Source organism: Pollicipes pollicipes, unplaced genomic scaffold (assembly GCF_011947565.3).
Source record: "Pollicipes pollicipes isolate AB1234 unplaced genomic scaffold, Ppol_2.1 Scaffold_6052;HRSCAF=7182_pilon_pilon_pilon, whole genome shotgun sequence".
NCBI lineage: Eukaryota > Metazoa > Arthropoda > Thecostraca > Pollicipedomorpha > Pollicipedidae > Pollicipes > Pollicipes pollicipes.
Genome location: NW_023596805.1, coordinates 7,445,159 through 7,464,720, shown reverse-complemented (window position 1 = coordinate 7,464,720; position 19,562 = coordinate 7,445,159).

The window sequence follows — 19,562 nt, the reverse complement described above, 5'->3', positions numbered from 1 at the left end:
GTGTTGTCGTTTGGCCCAAGGAATGGCATTCCCATTCAAGCCGTCATGAAGACAAATAATCCTAAACCAATTGGAAAACACCGTCGCAAGACTAAAAAGTGTATCACTGCTTCGGTATTCTTTGAGAGAGCAGGCGGTCGTAAACAACATAGTTCCATTCTCTTAAACCGTGTTAACCCAAACTGAACTTTAAGCCGTGACCCAAATGAAGCCAAAGAAACTCTTTTGATCCATTCTAGCAAGCCATCCAAGGTATGGGCATGTGCATGCAACCAAAAAATGTGCACAACGTCTCATGTTAACTCTATAGGTAATGTCAGTGCCATGAGACGTCATCACGGTACTGATAAATGGAGAGCTCAGAAAAGAGAATATAACATTCGAATGACGTCAGTGGTGTTGCTTCGTCAGCGCCATTCGCCACAACCAGTCCTCTGCCACTTCCTCTTCACTTCGCACAACCGCCGCACGCGAGAGCGGGTTGATGTGACGCCGTTTTTATATTCATTAAAGAAAAAGAGTCTATCTTAAATTAATGGTGATGTGCTAAAGCCTCGCTGAGACTGCAAAGCAGGCGCACGCCAAAAGGCAATCTGCTGTGCGCTGTCGTTTTTAGTTTTAATTCGTTGGTTCCAAAATTGCACGTTCGCAAACTAACACACGGAACAATTCAATAATGGATACACCTAGATTACATGGCAGCTTCCGGCGGCCAATTCCACTTCATTCTTTAATCAACGTGCCAGTCTGTGGCATTCAGATCTGTGCATGAATACAGATTAACCGACGAAACAGTGCATTAAACACCACAAGCAGAAACACGCCCTCGTTGACGCGACACAGTTAAATAGCTGGAAAAGCGAGAATCAATTGAAAACAATGCCGCGCGGGCACCGACGTAGTTCGACCAGGATTATTGACTTTTCATGTACCCAGTGGCGCATTCAAGGAGTGGGATTATGCCCCTGGCTTCTTGGGGATAGTGGGTGCCCTCAAGAGTGAAGGTTCTAATACTTTTGACACCGGAAAACGTCCGAACCGTTCGAAGCGATTCTAAAACATGAGGAACTGGCCCCGAGACATACACGTAGAATCCCCAGACTACAAGAGTATTCTGAACTAAAGAGGCACGGCTCCTATAGCGGCGAAGGGATGCCCTTTGACCTGATAGGTGACCTCCATGACTCGATGGGTTGCCCCTTTGACCCGATGGGTGACCACTACGACCCGACGTGTAACCTCTATGCCTCCTATGACCCGATGAGTGACCTGATAGGTAGCTCATATGACTCAATGGGTGACCACTACGACCCGGTGGGTCGCCCCTATAATACGATTGGTGACCTCCATGACCCCATGGGTGACCCTATGACGCAGCGGGTGGCCCCTTTGACCCGATGTAGCCGCTCCCTGGGCGAAATCATTATTAAGCCACTGTTTGCGTCATGCGTTTAAATATGTCAACCATACCTTTTTGGTTTGCATCAGAGTGTCCTCATAACGGATCAGTCGTGGCTCACTCCACGCTGCCGTTAAGTACTGCGTCATTTCAGCAGCCCGGTAGTGTTAGTCTTCTCATGCATACCACAGATAAATTCACTTTAATTCAGAAACTTTCTAAACTGCTATCACTTAACAAAAGGTCCCGAAATGAGCCGCTTGTAAAGTCAGTTACCCTGCGATAACACGGTGGGAAGCATGAAGTATTAATGAACAGCCAACGCGAGCTGTTTGGAATGCACGTATTTTAACATTGCAACATAGACCAATGCTCGTTAATATAGCCGACTCCCCGTGGTGTCTAACCGTCTGGCCAAGATCAAAGTAAGTGGCCCGAGTACCACCAAAACGAAAAAAGGCGACGCCATATAGCTTCAGCAACTGAGTGTCGCGTGACGCCCAAGGGCCGACGATTGTATGTACTGGTGCGTGCGTGTGGGCGCTTGCGTGCGTGCATGGGTGCGTGCGTGCATGCGTACATGCGTGCGTGAATACGTAGATGCGTACAAGAGGTCTCTTTTAGAGGTTCGGGTATTGTAAGTATATATCATCATATATCATCCTCCGAAAGGATCTTCGGGAAAGAGCCAAAGCTGACCCACCTGCCGGCATATACAGCCAGCATCGTCAGGGATCAGACATGCCACTGGTGCCCGAGATATCTTGCCGAGAACTGGTCGTGGTTACTGGATCCAAAAACAGAGAAAACCCGGGAACCGATTTGGTATTACGCGGGAGGTCCGCGCGATACGTGGTTCAGTGCACAGTGGTTCCTGGACAACAAAAAAATGGAATGGAAAAACTCGCTGAAAGCCTCGTATGAAAAAGTCAGACGGAAATAGCCAAAAGAAAAATTCAACCCAGACAAATGTGGAAAGGGACGAATGTCGTCGATGACACCCGATTGCAAAAAACTTCAGATCGCAGAAACGTAGGATGACTAAAACTGTGAGCCAAAAAAATTAATACGAATAAGAGTCAGGCTGGAAGCAAGTTACAGTCTCACATAACCATCTATAATCTGTCTATGCCTCTACAAAGTCCCTCCAACCACTTTCTGGGACCGCTCGAGTATCGTAGGGGGCCACGGCATGACCCGGCCCACATTCTCCGCATCAGTCGCGAATCCGTTTTTTGGTTAGTGCTAGTGCTGGACAGACGCATGCCTCGTTCCACAACGTTGTTCTAAGTGCCTGCTAGAGACGTCACTTTTCAGCCCGTCAACCCAACGATATTTGAACCGCAGAGCCCATGGGCTTCTGGCTGGGTCAAATGCTGTGCTAACCTTGGCGTGCCTTTATGGGCCAAAAATTTTGACGAGCGATTTCTTCTCGCTATTCCATGAGTCTAAAATGATCCAAAACAGGAGTGTGCAGGCAAATAGAAAACAATCATGAAACAACAGTTTTATTTTTTACAGCAACAGCACCAGCGGCAGAAAACCCACGGCAGACATGACATGTCAGTTAATCAGGTCGCAGGAATTGAACAGCTTTAACCAAAAATCTCACCATAAAATAAAAGAAAAAAAGACCCAAATTTTCAAAACTATGGTCTTGTTTCATTCAGCAGCAGTAAGGTGGGTCCTCAATAGAAATACAGCTACGCACTGCACTTTGATGTTTGGTGAGGGTGTGGTGCTCTCAACCTTTCTTGGCTTGCACACACATACCTCACGAATCACCATTAATATCCATAATCAGTCAAATACATGGCAAACTGTGAGTCTTTCCATGCGTTAGCTTCACTCACTTGGCAACACAGCCTGCAGTTACTGGCGCATCAAACGCACCACAGTTGTCGAAACTGAAAAAAGTGGTGGCATAGACTTTGTCATTCCATGTCTGAAGAAGATGTTAGTTGCGACTACGACCACAGGGCACTCACATCTAATACGGTTCTTCCTTACGGTCATTGTTATCATTTTCCAATGTGCTTTTCATTAAAGCCTTTGTTCTCTCTGATTGGTCCGTTTCTTGCAATATTTGTGTCTGTGCGCAATCCTGCGTGGCAAAATTTATCCAAACGTCATGACGTCAGTCAAGCATTTGGTAAAGATCGAAAGGTACAGTCTGTAAGATATGTGAAATGTAGAAAGAGCGCTTAGAATATGTGTTAACAATGGTGATTTGTTGCACCAGAAGTTTTTCTGCAGCAAGCAGATGTACATCACGTTTTTGACATCGCTAAATGCCTCAATGATGTCACTGAAGGCGCAAATGTGTGTCAGAAAATACCATTACTATATTTGCTTTCACCCAACATTACACCAACTGCGCGCATATGGTTGTGGGATGGAGCATGAACAGTGGTAAGAGGGAAATGCGAATCATTTAAAAGCTTCCAAATGGTCTTTATTTAGTGTTGTTGCATGACGTACCCACTGTAGGTCAGCAAATACTACATAAGAGAAAGGCTCTGGTTCTTTTATGCCAGTAATGACACTGTTGCAACTGTGACACAGCCGAATGATGTGTGCTTATGCACAGTACAATGAACTGAGGGAGTTCCCACGGCTTGAAACATTAAACAAATTTTACGTTGTTAGTGCGAAGCCATCAGCTGAGGCATGCCACTTTGAAATAAATGGCCTGTGGTCTGTTGAGATGAGATAGAATGGTTAAGTCTTTGATGCATTTCGGTGATCGATCAATTCAGTTTGCATTCTCCTGCTTCTCCTTTGTTACTGAAACGTGCCATCACAATTTTTAAGATCTACCTCTGTGCATCAAAAAATCGTCCAGGTACTTCGATGGCTGCCCTCTAAACAACATCGCTGGTGTTAGCCAAGCCTACGCAATAGTCAGATAACACTAACATACCATTTTATGCACACAGTAATGCGTAAATGTAAAATCAAGGTAAAATGATAGAATGCATATTGTAATAACTTAGTACTTGCGGGTTAATAGCGAGTAAACATTGGAACGTAGTGGGCTTTTGCGGGCATGATCACCAGCTGGGCTGGGTGGGTTGGGCTGCAGGCTGATATTTTGGATAAATTTACTCCTCTAGTTGCCACTACGACTGACCTGTATTAAGAAGGAAGAATTTTTGCAAGGAAATTTTGTTTCATATCACCGAACTTTTAAAATAATCCAAAAACCAGAGTGTGCTGCCAAAAAACATACGGCTCTAAAAAATCGTAGTTTCACTTTCACAGCAAAAGCAGCAGTGACAAAAGACCTATAGTAGACATGATGTACCAATAAACTAAGCCATAAAAAATTAATAGCTTTAGGCGCACATCTCATAGAAAATGTCAGGGATAGCGACCCAAATTCTCCAAGCTCAACCTGATTTTACTTTGAAGTAGTTGTACGGGGTCAGGGACAATAAAACAACTACATACTGCACTTGGATGTCATTGCAAGAGTGAAATGCACTCAAACGTTCTGGTTTTATAAACAAACCATGCCTCATAAATCATAATAAATATCGATGATCAATTATTAAATGAATGGTGTGCCTTTCATTGCCCTGGCCTCCCTCACTTGTCAATACAGCCCGCGGTTAATGTTGCACCAATGCGCAACAGTTGTTGAAATTGAGAGTGGTGGCGTAAAGTTTGTCTACTTATGCCTGGAAAATATATAATTTACGACCGCGATAATAGGATTCCTCCATTCAATAAGTTTCAGACTTCCTACGATTGGTATCATGTTTCGACATATACGTTTCATAAAGAGTTTTGTTCTGTCCCCTTCTTCAACCTTTCCACGTCTGTATCGGTGTGCAGGGAAGCCTGAAAAACAGGTGGAACGAGTTCGTATTAACATACGACGCTAAAGAAACATTTGAAACGGATCGAAAGCTACAGTCAGTGAAATGTGAAAATAGCCTCTGAGCATAATTTTGACAATTCTACATTGTCGCAGGAGTTTCCTGTAGCAACTTACAAAATGTATATTACTGGGGCATTGCTAAATGGCGGTGCTGTCACGGGGGGCTGAGGCAAATATTCGAAGACATTATATTGTTGCTAACCCTGTTTGTAAGCAACATCACACAAACTGCACGGCGACGGTTGTGGAATGGAATATGGCTGATGGAAAGAGAGAAGTTTGGATGCGTTTGCAATGCGTTTGGATATTGGGCGCACTGTGCCCGGACATCGGGTGCACTGTGAAACGATATGAAGCGAAACGGCGAGAGAGCCAGAATTGTTGCGTGTACAATGGTTGCGTCTGTTCGCTCCGTAGATGGCTCCCGAACAGGGACGATAGTTGGTGCAGCGACAATAGCTACCGGCAAGTGGCGCCGCCTCGTTGCGTGGTCGCTAGTATAGTTTATTGAACTCTTTTGCTTCGGGGTCAGACGACGTGGCGAGTGGCGCGAGGTTTGACGTGCGCCGCGGGAAGCCGCCTGTTTCATCAACGGCAATAGTAAGAACAACTTTGAAAAAACGGGATGTAAGAGACAATACAAGCGTCTCGAAGTTTTTTAATCCGTCGTCGATGACAAGGATCTTCTATGAAACTCGTGCCAGGATTAATATCTTTTCACATCTGGACTTTGACAGACCCAGCCGTGTGGCAGGGCGTAGCTAAGGGGGAGGGAGCTTTCGCGGCCATGTTCCCACCATCCCCACCCCCCACTAAAGGTGGCAGCGGCCCCTTGCGGTCGACCGGTACAATTAATTTTGTTTTTGGTGAAAGAAACAGCTGCACCATAAGTGTCGTTAATGCTATCTGAAAGAAACGAACATGGCAGAGACGCTTCCAGGGCTTGAAAAACGACCTTTCAAATGGGTACATGAGTATTACGTTTCGCCAATGCAGGTACATACTTTTACTTTTACTTTTACTTATATACTTACTTACTTTTACTTTTAATACTTTTCGGTATTTGACCGCAAAGCTTGGCATTTCCTACCATATGTACAAAGGCAGCGCAGAGACATATATGCACGTATGAAGCATGATAACTAAATAATTGCTGAACGGCCTCTCCAGTAATAAGAATGAAGTGGTCATAGAACATGAGTCATGACGGACCACACTTACGTGCAACATTTCATGTTTTACTGCCGTGCGGAAAGCATCACCTGGAATGAATACCATGGCAGACGCCGGCCCAAGAACGACACAAGACGGACGGCGGTGGCGATGATAGGCTATACTCAAGCCACGTATATCTTCTACCTCCCCATTTGGCATTTTGGATATAGGTGCAACACATACCCACACATTTTAGATAAGCACTAAAATCCCCTTAGGGCTGGCATCGCGGCTGACAGGGAGCAACTGCTAGTCATTCGCCTCCCTTTTTCCAGCCGAAAATATCCGTCCGATCTGATTCCTACCACTCTCCAACTTTCCAGTCAGGGAATGCTAGGAATCAGCGACAAAAGTGAGACATTTTGGTCGGGATTACCAGCCTGCTCGGAAGAGTTTCCCGATATTTCCCCAAGTGGGGTGTCGGAGACATTTCCCACGATGGCTGCGGCGATTACCCACTGGACAAAGTCCAGCCCCGATTGGGACCTATCAACCTCTCCCCAAGCGGCCGGTTTGGGGATCCCAAGCGTTCCCTGGGCTGCCATTATTGCGACTATATACTGAGAATGACTTTCCCCAATATGTACTAATCCTTTGGAGGTTTGGAGGTTTGGTTGGAGAGGTTGGAGAAAATAATAAGTTTTCGCAAGCAATGGTCGATGGCACAGGCACAATTGGGGGAGCTTGTCCCATCCCAAGCATTTCCGAAGCCTGTTGGGCAAATTTGGGATTTGCCGAGCTTCTTCAGCCTACTCAGACATTGCCCCAAATAAATTGCTGACTGAATTGTCTCCCTTGATATCGCCTCTGGCTAAGCTTTCGGCTTGTGCCTTTTTTCTGATGTTATGGCGCCACGCCATCTCATTTGCCTGGCATGCGCCCAGCACCCATTTAGAGGATTTGTTGTGATCACACCTTTTTCCACTTCTAGATGCACATATTGATGTTGAGGATAGAAATGTCGATTGAATATGTTCATGAAATGTGTTTTATCTTTTAGATAGTTGTTGCAATCAAACATGATTATAAATTGCTGTCAGTGAAGTAAACCTTGTTGGGAGGAATCGAACACCGTTTAATTTGATACGATGAACCCAGTAGTTTTAGAGATCTCAGGAGATACGGAATAATATATATATGTACATACATATATATATATATATATATATATATATATATATATATATATATATATATATATATATAGAGAGAGAGAGGGAGAGAGAGAGAGAGAGAGAGGAGAGAAGAATAGGGAGAGAGAGGAGAGAGAAAGAGGAGAGAAGAGAGCGAGAGAGAGAGAGATATATATTATATATATATCTATATATATATATTATATATATATATATGGTATATTATGTATAGAGAGAGAGAGAGAGAGAGATATATATATATATATATATATATATATATATATATATATACCATATATATACGAAGCGATATGACCCGACGCTCCCCCTAAGTACATGGCGGCTTGTGTCCACTCCAGCCAGTATTACATCACTGACATGTCACTCGCCACATACAACATGCAGATAGCACAGCATAATTGGACTACGCTTGACCCATTCTGAAAAAAAACACTACAGAAAACTTAGTACGACCTGAGCAGATGTCACCAATTACTTATGAAGTTATCGCAGCGCATGATATATATATATATATATATATATATATATATATATATATATATATATATTGGTTGCACGTGAAAACACTTAGGGTGCACATCTCATGCAGTATCGCCGGAGCTAGGAAAACGGCGCTTACAAACGCGCAAATTGGCGCATACCAACGCGCAAATTGGCGCTTACCAACGCGTAGATTGGCGCTCACCAACGCGCAAATTGGCGCCTGCTAACACGCAAATTAGAGCTTACCAACGCGCTTCCGAAAGTGTGAACACGGCCAAAGCTGGTGGTGACTAGCATTATCTAGCTGCATTATGCATCTAATGCATCTATTGTGCATTATGCATGTGCACCATGCATTTGCATGCATTATGCATATGCATTACGCTTATCCATACCAGCATTATATATATATATATATATATATATATATATATATATATATATATATATATGATGACATCACCACATCATCGACATCTGATGACGAGGTAACTCACCCCGGCATCCCGACCGTATCCAAGCCGGGCTTGGGCTCGGCGGAACGTCTTCCCGCCACGGCGTCAGGCCATGGCAGGGCCCACGGTGGCGGTGGAGCTGACAGAGGCCCTCATCGTACACAAATCCACCACAGCCGGCAGACTCCAGGCTAAGGCACTTCATCGAGCAGAGATTCCTGGACGGCAGAGATATGTTCAGAAACGGAGACCCGCGAAATGGGCGGTCAGCGGTCCTGAAGAGGGCCTCGCCAGCAGCGGCTACATTCCACGTGCCTGACATATCAAAAATGCCGCTAATGTTTTCCAGAACTTCATGGCTTCTTTGGCGCCGAGGTCGTATCACTTGCACTTCTCCCTAGCAAGTGCACACCTTGTCAGCAAAGCAGCAGTCCTGTACCCGGCCGGTTTGTGATTGGTCGTCAGAATGTTTGTCGTCATAGTAGCTGATTGTGAAGCCCATGGTAAGTTGGTGGGCTGTTGCCCAGCGGGGCCTTTGGCGTTTCACAGCTCCTCAGGGGGTCCACCGGCAATGTCTGTGCCAATAATTTTAAAAAGATGTCTGTTTTGATAAATACGGTAAATGTCGGCCCGCTAACATATCCTGAAATCTCGAAACATAATTGCTTGATCCATTTTTAACGCATACCGCCATGATTCCAGCAACACCACCAACTCGCCATCAATAATTGCATGGCAAGGTGATTGGAGACTCCCGGGTGACGTCACGATCCGGGCTTATCCGACGTTTGAGCTCACCATTCACACCAACAAAATGATTCAGACTAATGGAACGTCGTTCAGTTCAGATCGCTGTGCCGGGGGCCGGGGTAATCTGACGCCGGGGTGACTTGATGCTGGGATAGCCTGACGCTGAGGTAATCTGACGCCGGGGTGACTTGATGCTGGGATAGCCTGACGCTGAGGTAATCTGACGACGGGGTGACTTGATGCTGGGATAGCCTGACGCTGAGGTAATCTGACGACGGGGTGACTTGATGCTGGGATAGCCTGATGCTGAGATAATCTGAAGCAGGGGTGACTTGATGCTGGGCTAGCCCGACGCTGAGGTAATCCGACCCCGGGGTGAATTGATGCTGGGATAGCCTGATGCTGAGGTAGCCTGACGCCAGGATAATATCAGTTCGGCGCAGAGTAAACCATGGCACAACCCGAGGCGCTTGGAGGTCCAACGGTATTCCCACACGCCTGGGCGTCAGGTCAACAACACAGAGACATTACAGTGAGGTGTGAAGGCGCGATGATATACTGCTGCCAGAAACCTAAGCTTATTATGCCGTCCAAATGTAAAACCCCATAAGCCATTTTTTGGCCATTTTGCGTTGCTTATACCATCTGATTAGTTTACTCATGCTGAATTCGGTTATTTAAATGATCAGTGATAAATTTCACAAACTTTTAGCCCTTTTTCTATCTAAGCAGTTGTGAAAATTGCAACTAATGGTTTGAATATCCGAATTCAGCGTGAGTAGACTAGTCAGATTCTACAAAAAAACGCAAAATGGCCAGAAGTGAACATATGGGGTTTTACCTCTCGATGGCAGCACTGACCTGCGGGGATAAGGTTGCGCTGAGTCGGACGAATACAGTTAGGCTGCATCAGGGGGGGGGGGGGGGGCGGAACCTAGTCGGAACTAGGTCTGGCAATCCCACGGTGACGTCACCATAGGAGTGCCCGAGGGCATTTACGCGTTTAAGTGCAAGACAACACTGATTTTTTGACAATCGTTCTCGTGTGTTACTAAGGCATTTTTCAGCGAAAAGAGCCTCAAAACATTTATTGGTATGTCTTCTAGCCATACCAATTAACGTTTTGGACGGGACTACCGAACAAACGTCATCTATAAGCCCACCGGGGACAAAACAGGTGTGGCTGGTCACATATTCCAACACAAGCCGGGATCACTGTGCCATGCCTTGCATCCAATAAAGGCGACGTTTACCACAACGTGGTGCGATTATCATCCTTACTGTCACATATTGTTTCGGACGTGCGGTCCAGATGCGGGCCTGTTTCAAACCGGCGACAGGTATAGAAGAAGTCAGCTGAATGCAAATGAGATATTTTAGTGTTCAACCAATACAAAGGTGATGGCAGTTGTTTTCAATGCTGAGAGAGGCGCCTGGCATTTTCATAGCCTGGTGACCAGAGGAGTCGGAAGGACAGATGCAATGCAATTTTACCTGGTGTCTGCAATAACAATGTCTGGAGCGCTTGTAATCATGTGTTGAGGGTTGAAAGCGATGGTTTTCACTTATTTGACTTTCTGAGATATTGGAGATTACGTCCCCGAGCTATGGGAAGTTATACAACAGTCATGTTTGGCTCCCAGCAGTCATGTTTGCTCTCATGGTCTCTAAAACGTCAGCTCTCAACGCCACAACACAACTCATGGGTGTACACCAACTCGGCGGAGGAGTCCACCTCCGTTACACCGTTCGGATTTGATTTATACACCGTGCAAAGGTCCGCATAATGTTCGTCACGCGTGAGGTAACGCACAGCATGTCCCGCGCACCTGCCAGGAGGGCGTCGAGAGTAACGAACACTGTCGCCCACCTGTTTGCTTCTTTCACAGTTGTTTACGACGCAATTCATTCGTTGGCGATATAACATTAGTGAAGCAGCCTCACCAAAACACGTCGAGGTGGCTTACCCAAGTTGCGAGTGTTGTTGTTTAACGTCTCTACTGCGCAAGAACTGTAAAATTCCCAGTTTATAGTCACTAGTGGAACATTGCTGGGTGTCATTTTACAATTGCGTGATATCACGTGATAGTGCTTTGGCGGTGATTATAACTTATCAAAATTGTGCTAAAATTCCATCACTTGTACTTTCATTGATCAAAATTGGTATATAGGTGGTCGGAGGTCAGCATCGTCTCAAACCTGGTATATTTTGGTATATATCCTGCCGCCCAACCTATTGTTAGAGGGCCTTGGGCTGCGTCACGCGGGCTTCATCTGATTCAATCTGCATTGAGCGTCTCAAACAAATGTCAAAAATCGATCCGCGCGTTAGCGGAGCCACCTGCTTTGATATTCAGGCATTTGCTATCGACTTGAAAAGCATATGCAAACAGGGAGACCACCTGCATTCACTTTTTTTTTCCTAGCAGACACACGCGACTGGTGGAGATAATCTGGGCCCATTCCTTTCTTTTCTTCTTGTTTGCTCTTCCTTCTGCCGTCCCTTTTAAGCAAAGCACTACAATCTTGTGGCAAGTGGGCCTTGGCACCATCGCTGGTGACGTTGATTTTAGGTAGCCTTTTCAGCATGCGGTATTGTTATTTTTTGTTGTAAAAACTAGTGAATTTTTAAAGCAATGGTGGCAGTGATACTGATTCTCTGTCGCCAATACGTATGGTCGACTGATCAAAAGTGCTTGATCTTACAGACGATGTCGTGCGTAGTTCCGTCCAAGCCTTCCGTCCAAGCTCATGTGCTCGGTTTCATGCTACTCTCATTCCCAACTTTTTAAGAGAAAATCCACCCTTTCTTGTCCTTTTTGCTTATTGTTACATTAGACGCGTGCAATTTGATCAGGAACACCAGTTTTCTCGAAATCCGTTCAAAAAGCTCTGAATTTCGATTTGAAGTAACCGATCTTGCGAGGGAAATATGATTTGGTTCACTGCTCACCAATGCGAAAGCAATACATTTCATTGACCTTGGTTTTTCCAATGTGTGTGTTCTATAATATTTGCAACATATTTGGGTCAAAACGTTTACGTCATAAATGCTACGAAAGGTTGAAACACCATTTAGAAAAACAGATGTGAATGTGAAGCTAGTATCCCGCGAATTCAACGAAACATAATGCTATGGCTTTTGATTTTACCCCTGGCGTTCACCACAGTGGCTCTTTTCGAGGTGCTCTTTGGCTTTGAAAATGTATATATCACAAGATTCATGTGACGCACTGGTCCGAACTTCAACAAATGCGCTACTTGGTAACGGGCCTTGCTCGCTTGGCCCATCACGAACGTTCCTTTGCATCGCACCAGTGGAATTGCACATAATGGTTGTCATGACGGCAGTCGTCGCGACTGCAGGGAAGAAAGGTACTGCTGTCACAAAGCGTTGACAGCGTAACATAGGCTCTAAGATAAGTAAGATTGATGTCTTCATTATGTTTGATGGTGGTGCAATGGCATTTCGCAGAGATGCAACATGGGCTCTAAGATAAGTAAGATTGATGTCCTCATGTTTGATGGTGGTGCAATGGCATTTCCCAGTGCTCTTATTATACGTAACTGGTCCTGAGGTTTCACTAAAGTGTGCGTTTTTTCATAGATATGCCCCAAAGGTGAGACACTCCCTTTAATCACCGAATGTACTCCAGCCACATGCACAGCACCTAGGGCATAGTTCCTCCTCCATGTGCAGACTCGTAAACTCAGCGTGGAGCGTAGCTCTTTCTCCCATGTGAAGCCTCTTAAGCGCAGACCTAAAGTGTAGCCTGCCTCTCATGCGAAGACTCGTGAGCTCATACCTTAAGCGTAGATGGTATCGTATGAAGCTCTGTGAACTCTGATCTACAGCGTAGCTCCTCCTCTCATGCGCCGGACTTAGAGCGTACTCCTCCTCTCATCCGAAGACGTAGCTGCTCTTCGCATGCGTAGAATCGTGAGCCCAGACTTACAATGCAGCTCATCCTCTCTCATGTGAAAACTCCTGAGCTCAGATTTAGGCTTGAGTGTAGCATCCCTTTTTGTGCGGAGCTCCTTGAGTCCAAATCTAAAAGGTGGCACCTTCTTTTAAGGGGAGGGTTCCATATTTCTATGGGGCTTTCGAACTGAAGCTATCTTGAAAATCATTCGGTGCAGTTCACAGTCCTCTTTAAGACCTAAAGCCGTCTGGTCTCTGAGCTACACACCCGCGAAAATATATCCTTCTCCGGAAATAATATTTCAAGGTCACCTTGACATTCATGGCGTCATGATTACGCCAATCAAACCATTTCATTCCATAAGTCATGCGGTGATCAAGACCAGTAAAGATATAATGGTTGATTCATTCATTTCTGGTGTTCGTGAGGAAGACTTCCAGATAAAAAGGTTGTAAACTGGCTCTCAATCATTGCCATGCAAGGTACGAGGACCTAATAAAGCAATAACGTACCGAAGAGCATTTTTATCAAACCGAGAGTGAGCTTGTTTCATCATATCTGATGCTGGCTTCAATACCGTCAAATGTGATACACCTCCTTGAAACGTCCGTAAATTGCAGGTTTTCTGTATGTATGGAAAAACATGCATAAATAGACAAGGGCGCGATTAATATTTCGACACCTGTTCCGCATGTCATGCACCAGGAATTGCAGGTAGCACCATTTCACCCTCACAGTAACAGCCAAGAATAGTATGTCGCTGTGCCTATATAAATGCTATGCTTTGTCAAGTGATCTACTGCCGCGTAATGAAATCGGCCAAAATTGGAAGATGTGTCCTATTGACTGTTTCCGTTAAATGTCTCAAGTTAGTCAAGTTGTGCAGACTGCTTTACTGGTGTGTCATCTGTGCACAGGGCGTGCATCGGGGTTTTCTGTAAATGGACCCTTCCTAGAAAAGTCAAAGAAATGCTTTTTATAATCTTACGTTGATTGGCAGCGCACTCTGATTTTTGGAACATTTTGAATGATATTGACGCACAATCTATTTCATTGCTGTTGCAATTTTAACCCAAAAAGCGGTCCAAGTACATCCAGCTGCCCGGCCAAGCACTTTAAAAATAATTATGTACAGATAATTGCAGTGTCCTAAAATTGCCGGCTTTGGGTGTAAAGCGACACCCTATGAGGAAGAATTTTCACGCCTTTTCCACATATTTTATGTAAATTTTTCACTCCTGTCTGACATTTTCTAATCGCACATGCCAAACCCCTATTTCCCTTTCTGAGGTTTTCAGATGTCATCTAAAAGCGAGCTCACTGGAAACCACCAAGCATAAACGAGGCTCCACAGAGCCTGGGCACTTATGGCTATGTCCTGCCTCACCTACATCGGAATCATGTCTATGCATGCACAGAGCAAGGGTGCCAGGGGCCTCCAAGCCCAAGAACCCCAGCGACTCCCGCCGCTTGCACGCATTAAGTTTGGTTTGTTCACAAAATGCATCAAAATCGGCAGCTGTGTGCCAAATGCAAGGTTTTCACACATCCCCTATTTTTGGGTCTCACCACCACACCACGAAAGCAGAGCCTGGTGCAAACACCACCAAGGGCTGGTAGACAATTTTATTCAACGTATTTCTTTTTTTCCCGAGGGAACTTGAGTACTAAATTGCATCACTCCCAAAATGCAAGAGTGAAGAATTCAAGAATTGTCTTCTAAATGAAATTTACAAGATGAATATCACCATTTAAGCACTCATGTTAACAGATTTTAAGTGAAATCAGCTGATTACAAAATTTTGCCAACAAATTGTCAGTCTTTATATATACTTAATTACATTTTTTCTTGGTGCCATACGAGTGTGATACCACTTTATTCTTCTTTCCGTTTCGATTGCCTTTAGAGGTACCATCTGTTGCTTAAAGTGCTGACCAATTTCGCTGCAAGGTGCTCCAACTGCAAACGTGCACATATTTCATACATAAATTGGATTAATTCGCCTGCCGCCCAAACATGTTTGATATGCACCCAAGAGTGAACAATTCCCAGGGAATAAAGGAGACAATTTAAAGCACGGAACTTATTTCTACAGCCATACCTGTTAAACCCTCTGTTAACCGTTTTCTTGGTTCATGGCGGTGCTCGATAATGATAAATCTAAGCCTTTCGAGTGTCTAACTCACCAGGCTTCCTGACAACGCTATCCGAATGCTGCCATGCAGAGCTTTGGGACAGACCTGACGCAGCTAATACAGAATTGTCTGATGGCGAAATTCTGCCCTCTGGAGATGTTTATCATGCACACTTTTTACTTGTTTCGCATTTTAATCTCGTACATTGGTGGGCATCATTGATATTTATATTTTGGGGATGAGTGAGATGACTATGTCTGCCAGCAGACCATGCAAAAGGTATTGACTTTTTGTTTTGGGGAGCAGGAAGAAGCCCGTAAGTTTCCTGTGGACCAAGTAATTGCTTACCTTACCTGCTTTCAACACATGATTGGCAACCAGAGTTAGCCATTTTCTGTTGTAATCCATCGAGTTTTGTCATAAGACAAATTATGATGCCACTAGGCATGCAATGGGCTTATTTTGTTCCATATTCTGACTATTTGCCCCAAATTTCTTGAAGTTGTCCCTCATGGCTGCTTTAACCAGATGTTTTCCATAGTTGGCATGGTTGGCTGACTGGCAAATGACTGTACTGTATAAATGCATTATATTTTTAACACAGGGGTACTCTAAGCTGCATAGCAATTGTAATACGCATTAAATTTTAGTATGTAACAAAAAGTCAAACCATCTCATTTAAAATGTGAAGTCGACATCTCAAACTTTGTCATTAAATATGCATAAACAAGCCTAGATGGATGCCTTTGCTGCAGTTGAAAAGGCAAGCAGCAATACTGGCATGGCCATCTAAAAGTTGTGTTACTTTTGGAGAAGATAGATTTTTATGAAGCATACCCATTATTGCTCTTGACATAGGTTAACCATGAAAATCAAAATAAGTCGTTCAAAGTTAAAGTGTTTTGATTTGTGTGTTGTCAACTCTGTCTGATGTCAACAAGCATACACAAATTAAGTAAATAAAAATGCAAGTTGAAACCAGCCAAAAATTAGCGTTATCATGTTGTCATCACAAGTGCTGCTGACAACATATAGGTGAGTTGAGATGGTGTTCAACATGTGGGCTATTCTAAGTTGGGTTAAGTTGATTAAGTGCATGGCAAGTGGCAATACGAATTGTGCAAGAATTAGTAACTGACAACTGCTACTGTAAAACACACAAGTTAGACAGGATAAGATGGAGTAAGGCCTCAAGTGCTGCTGTCAACAGATAGGTGAGTTGACATGATGCTCAACATATGGGCTACTCTAAGTTAGGTTAAGTTGATTAGGTGCATGACAAGTGGTAATAGGAATGGAATTGTGCAAGAATCAGTAACTGACATCTGCTGCTGTAAAACAAGCAGATTAGACAGGATAAGATTAAGTAAGGCCTCTTTAGGTTAGGCATAATTAGGGTACTTTTATGGAAATAAGCATAGGTATTTTGTAAGAAACAGTGACAAGATGTTTGTTCTCCCTGACCCCATGTTAAGAGTAGCCAGAGGTATGTCTATTGTGTTTGACTTGGTGATGGGCTGATGTGTAGGAGTCCAATGTTTTTTGTTTTTTATAGTGTTTTATGGTTGTTGAATTTTCTGTTGTTATTTTGTTATTGCATTCTTTTGCTTTGTTTTGTGTTAAAAGTGCTGTGGAAGGTAAGTGCAAAGTGTAGCATCAAATTATTGGTGTTGATAATTTTTATGATCATTGCACTGTCATGAAATTACTATGCTTTAATGTATTCTGTTTCACTTCAATGGCCTAAGATATCAGAAAACAGAACAGTTTTGTCAGGCTTATGATATTACGTCCATGCCAACTTGAAATATATGTCTTTGTTTGCTGAGGCATCAGTCACGAGCTCAAGCTCCATCTTTTGCGAATTGATTTTTTCACTCGCGCGCGGTCTTTCTGCGATGGAACTTTTCACTCTCACCCTAGTTCAAAAGCGGTTCTAGCTTACTGGATAATTGCCGTGTCGGGTTAGATCACGTACTTTCTGCTTCACCAACTGGCTATGGTGAGGGATACACACACACACACACACACACACACACACACACACACACACACACACACACACACACACACACACACACACACACACACACACACACACACACACACACACACACACACACACACATATATACATATATATATATATATATATATATATATATATATATATATATATATATATATATATATATATTGAAGAAAATACGGCGAAGCGCTAATCTACCTCCTATTTCTGCCGTTGGAAAGTGAGGGAGGGTGGGGGGCGGAAATATGCTACTGCGTGTCAGTGATGGTCTTAGAATTTATTGCAATGCGGCATCGCTCATTATGAATGGTATGGTCTTAATCAATCTTCATTATTCATCGTATGATCGTTATAAATGGTGTCTGTGCTGATAAGAGCACTTGAAAGGCTTTTCAGCTCACTTCATCAATCAGCGAGGACGGGGGAACGGCAGGGCGTTTGCATATCACTTGCGTGTTAAAGAGAATGTTTCGCATTTGAAGATATTAAAGCAAGCATCAGGTATGATGAAACAAGCTCAGATATCTTTTTCAGTAAAAAGACTGCTTTTGACAGCACAATTCTCTGTTCAGTTAACACGGTCTACAGTGCGTCATTGTTTGATTACGTCATCGTACCTTGCACAACATGGATTGAGAGCCAGTTGACGGCCGGCAGATCTGGAAATCGCGCTCATGAACGCCAGATATGAACGCCTCGACAAGTACATTTTTCTTGGCCTTGATCGACGCATGGCTTATGGAATGATAGGATTTGAATGACGTTATTATGTTGTCATGAATGGCAAGATGACCTTGAAAAACTCTCTCTGATACATCTTTCTACATTTTCGCGGGCATGTAGGCCAGAAACTAGAGAGGCTTATGTCTTAAGGAGGAAAGGATTGTGAAGAGCACCGAAAGGTCTTCAAAATGGCTATTTCAGTTCAAAACTCCATACAAATGTGGAACACTCCCTTTAATGAAAACTTTCATTCAGAAAACAACTCTTAAAACAATAAAAGGTACTAGTTTCAATACAAAGCAATGCAAAAACAGGTGCACAGTACATAACTCAGCCACATATTGCAGAAACACATTTTTCTATGAACAGATTCCATTGAGAAGTAGATATGAATGAGTGCCACTCATATTTGCTGCCGTGGAAAACTATATATCTCGTTCATTTCAAGGCAACTAAAATATCTGACAAGATAATAACCTACCTTATCATATTAAAGTTACCATTTCTCCCGATCTTCTCAGCAATCGCATGTTATCCCGGCAGTAAACATTGCATTGCAGAGTTGAAAATTAGGCCGAAGCGTGTTTTTCGTAGAGTTGAGTTGAGTTGAGTCTTAAACTTGAGTCTTACCATTCCTAATACTAAACCATTGAGTCTTCAATCCAAGCCCCTGTCTGAAAAGGTGAAAACAGATTAACTCTCTGGCAAGACTATATCTTCTGTTTTTCTAGGCAGTCAGCCCCAATTTTATGAGCTTTGGGGCCAGCTTCAGTTGATGTATGCTGCTTTAGTTAATGTTTTTACAGGTGTCTTAACCAGAACAAAGATTGTTGCATTCCCATAGATAATTGTTCACCCCTTCTCCCTGATTAATATACCCCAAAGAATGAATATGTTGGCGGTTGCAAGTCGGGACCAAAGATAACTTTCTCACCCAGCAGTTAGCTGCTTGATGTCAGTTAGGTACTCTGCATCTAGCCAAAGGCTTTGGGATTAGATAAGTGGTTATTAAGTTGTGTCCGATCTATTCTACTCCTGCTTGCGCAAACCACGCACAAATTGAACGCCTACAATGCATTTGCATGCCTACTATTCTCCTATGATTATTTAAACTCTCCAAGGCTCTGCGCGGAGAGCATGGATATTAACGTGGCTGAATGTGTTGCCCATGACCGTCCATTTGTACCTTAAATGAAGATTTGGTAAGATTTGTAGAAGCTTGCTTGATCACCCGAACCTTTGGCAAGTGGCTAGCATGTATATGCTAGCCAAAGCACAAGCGCTCGGGCGGCCATGACAGAAGCCGGTGACGGGAGAAGTGTACTGGTTCTCGCGCCACGTTTTGTGAGCGTGGGAGCACTCCATATTTGTGCATGTGGCAGTCGTGGCGCACGAGAGACATTACACTT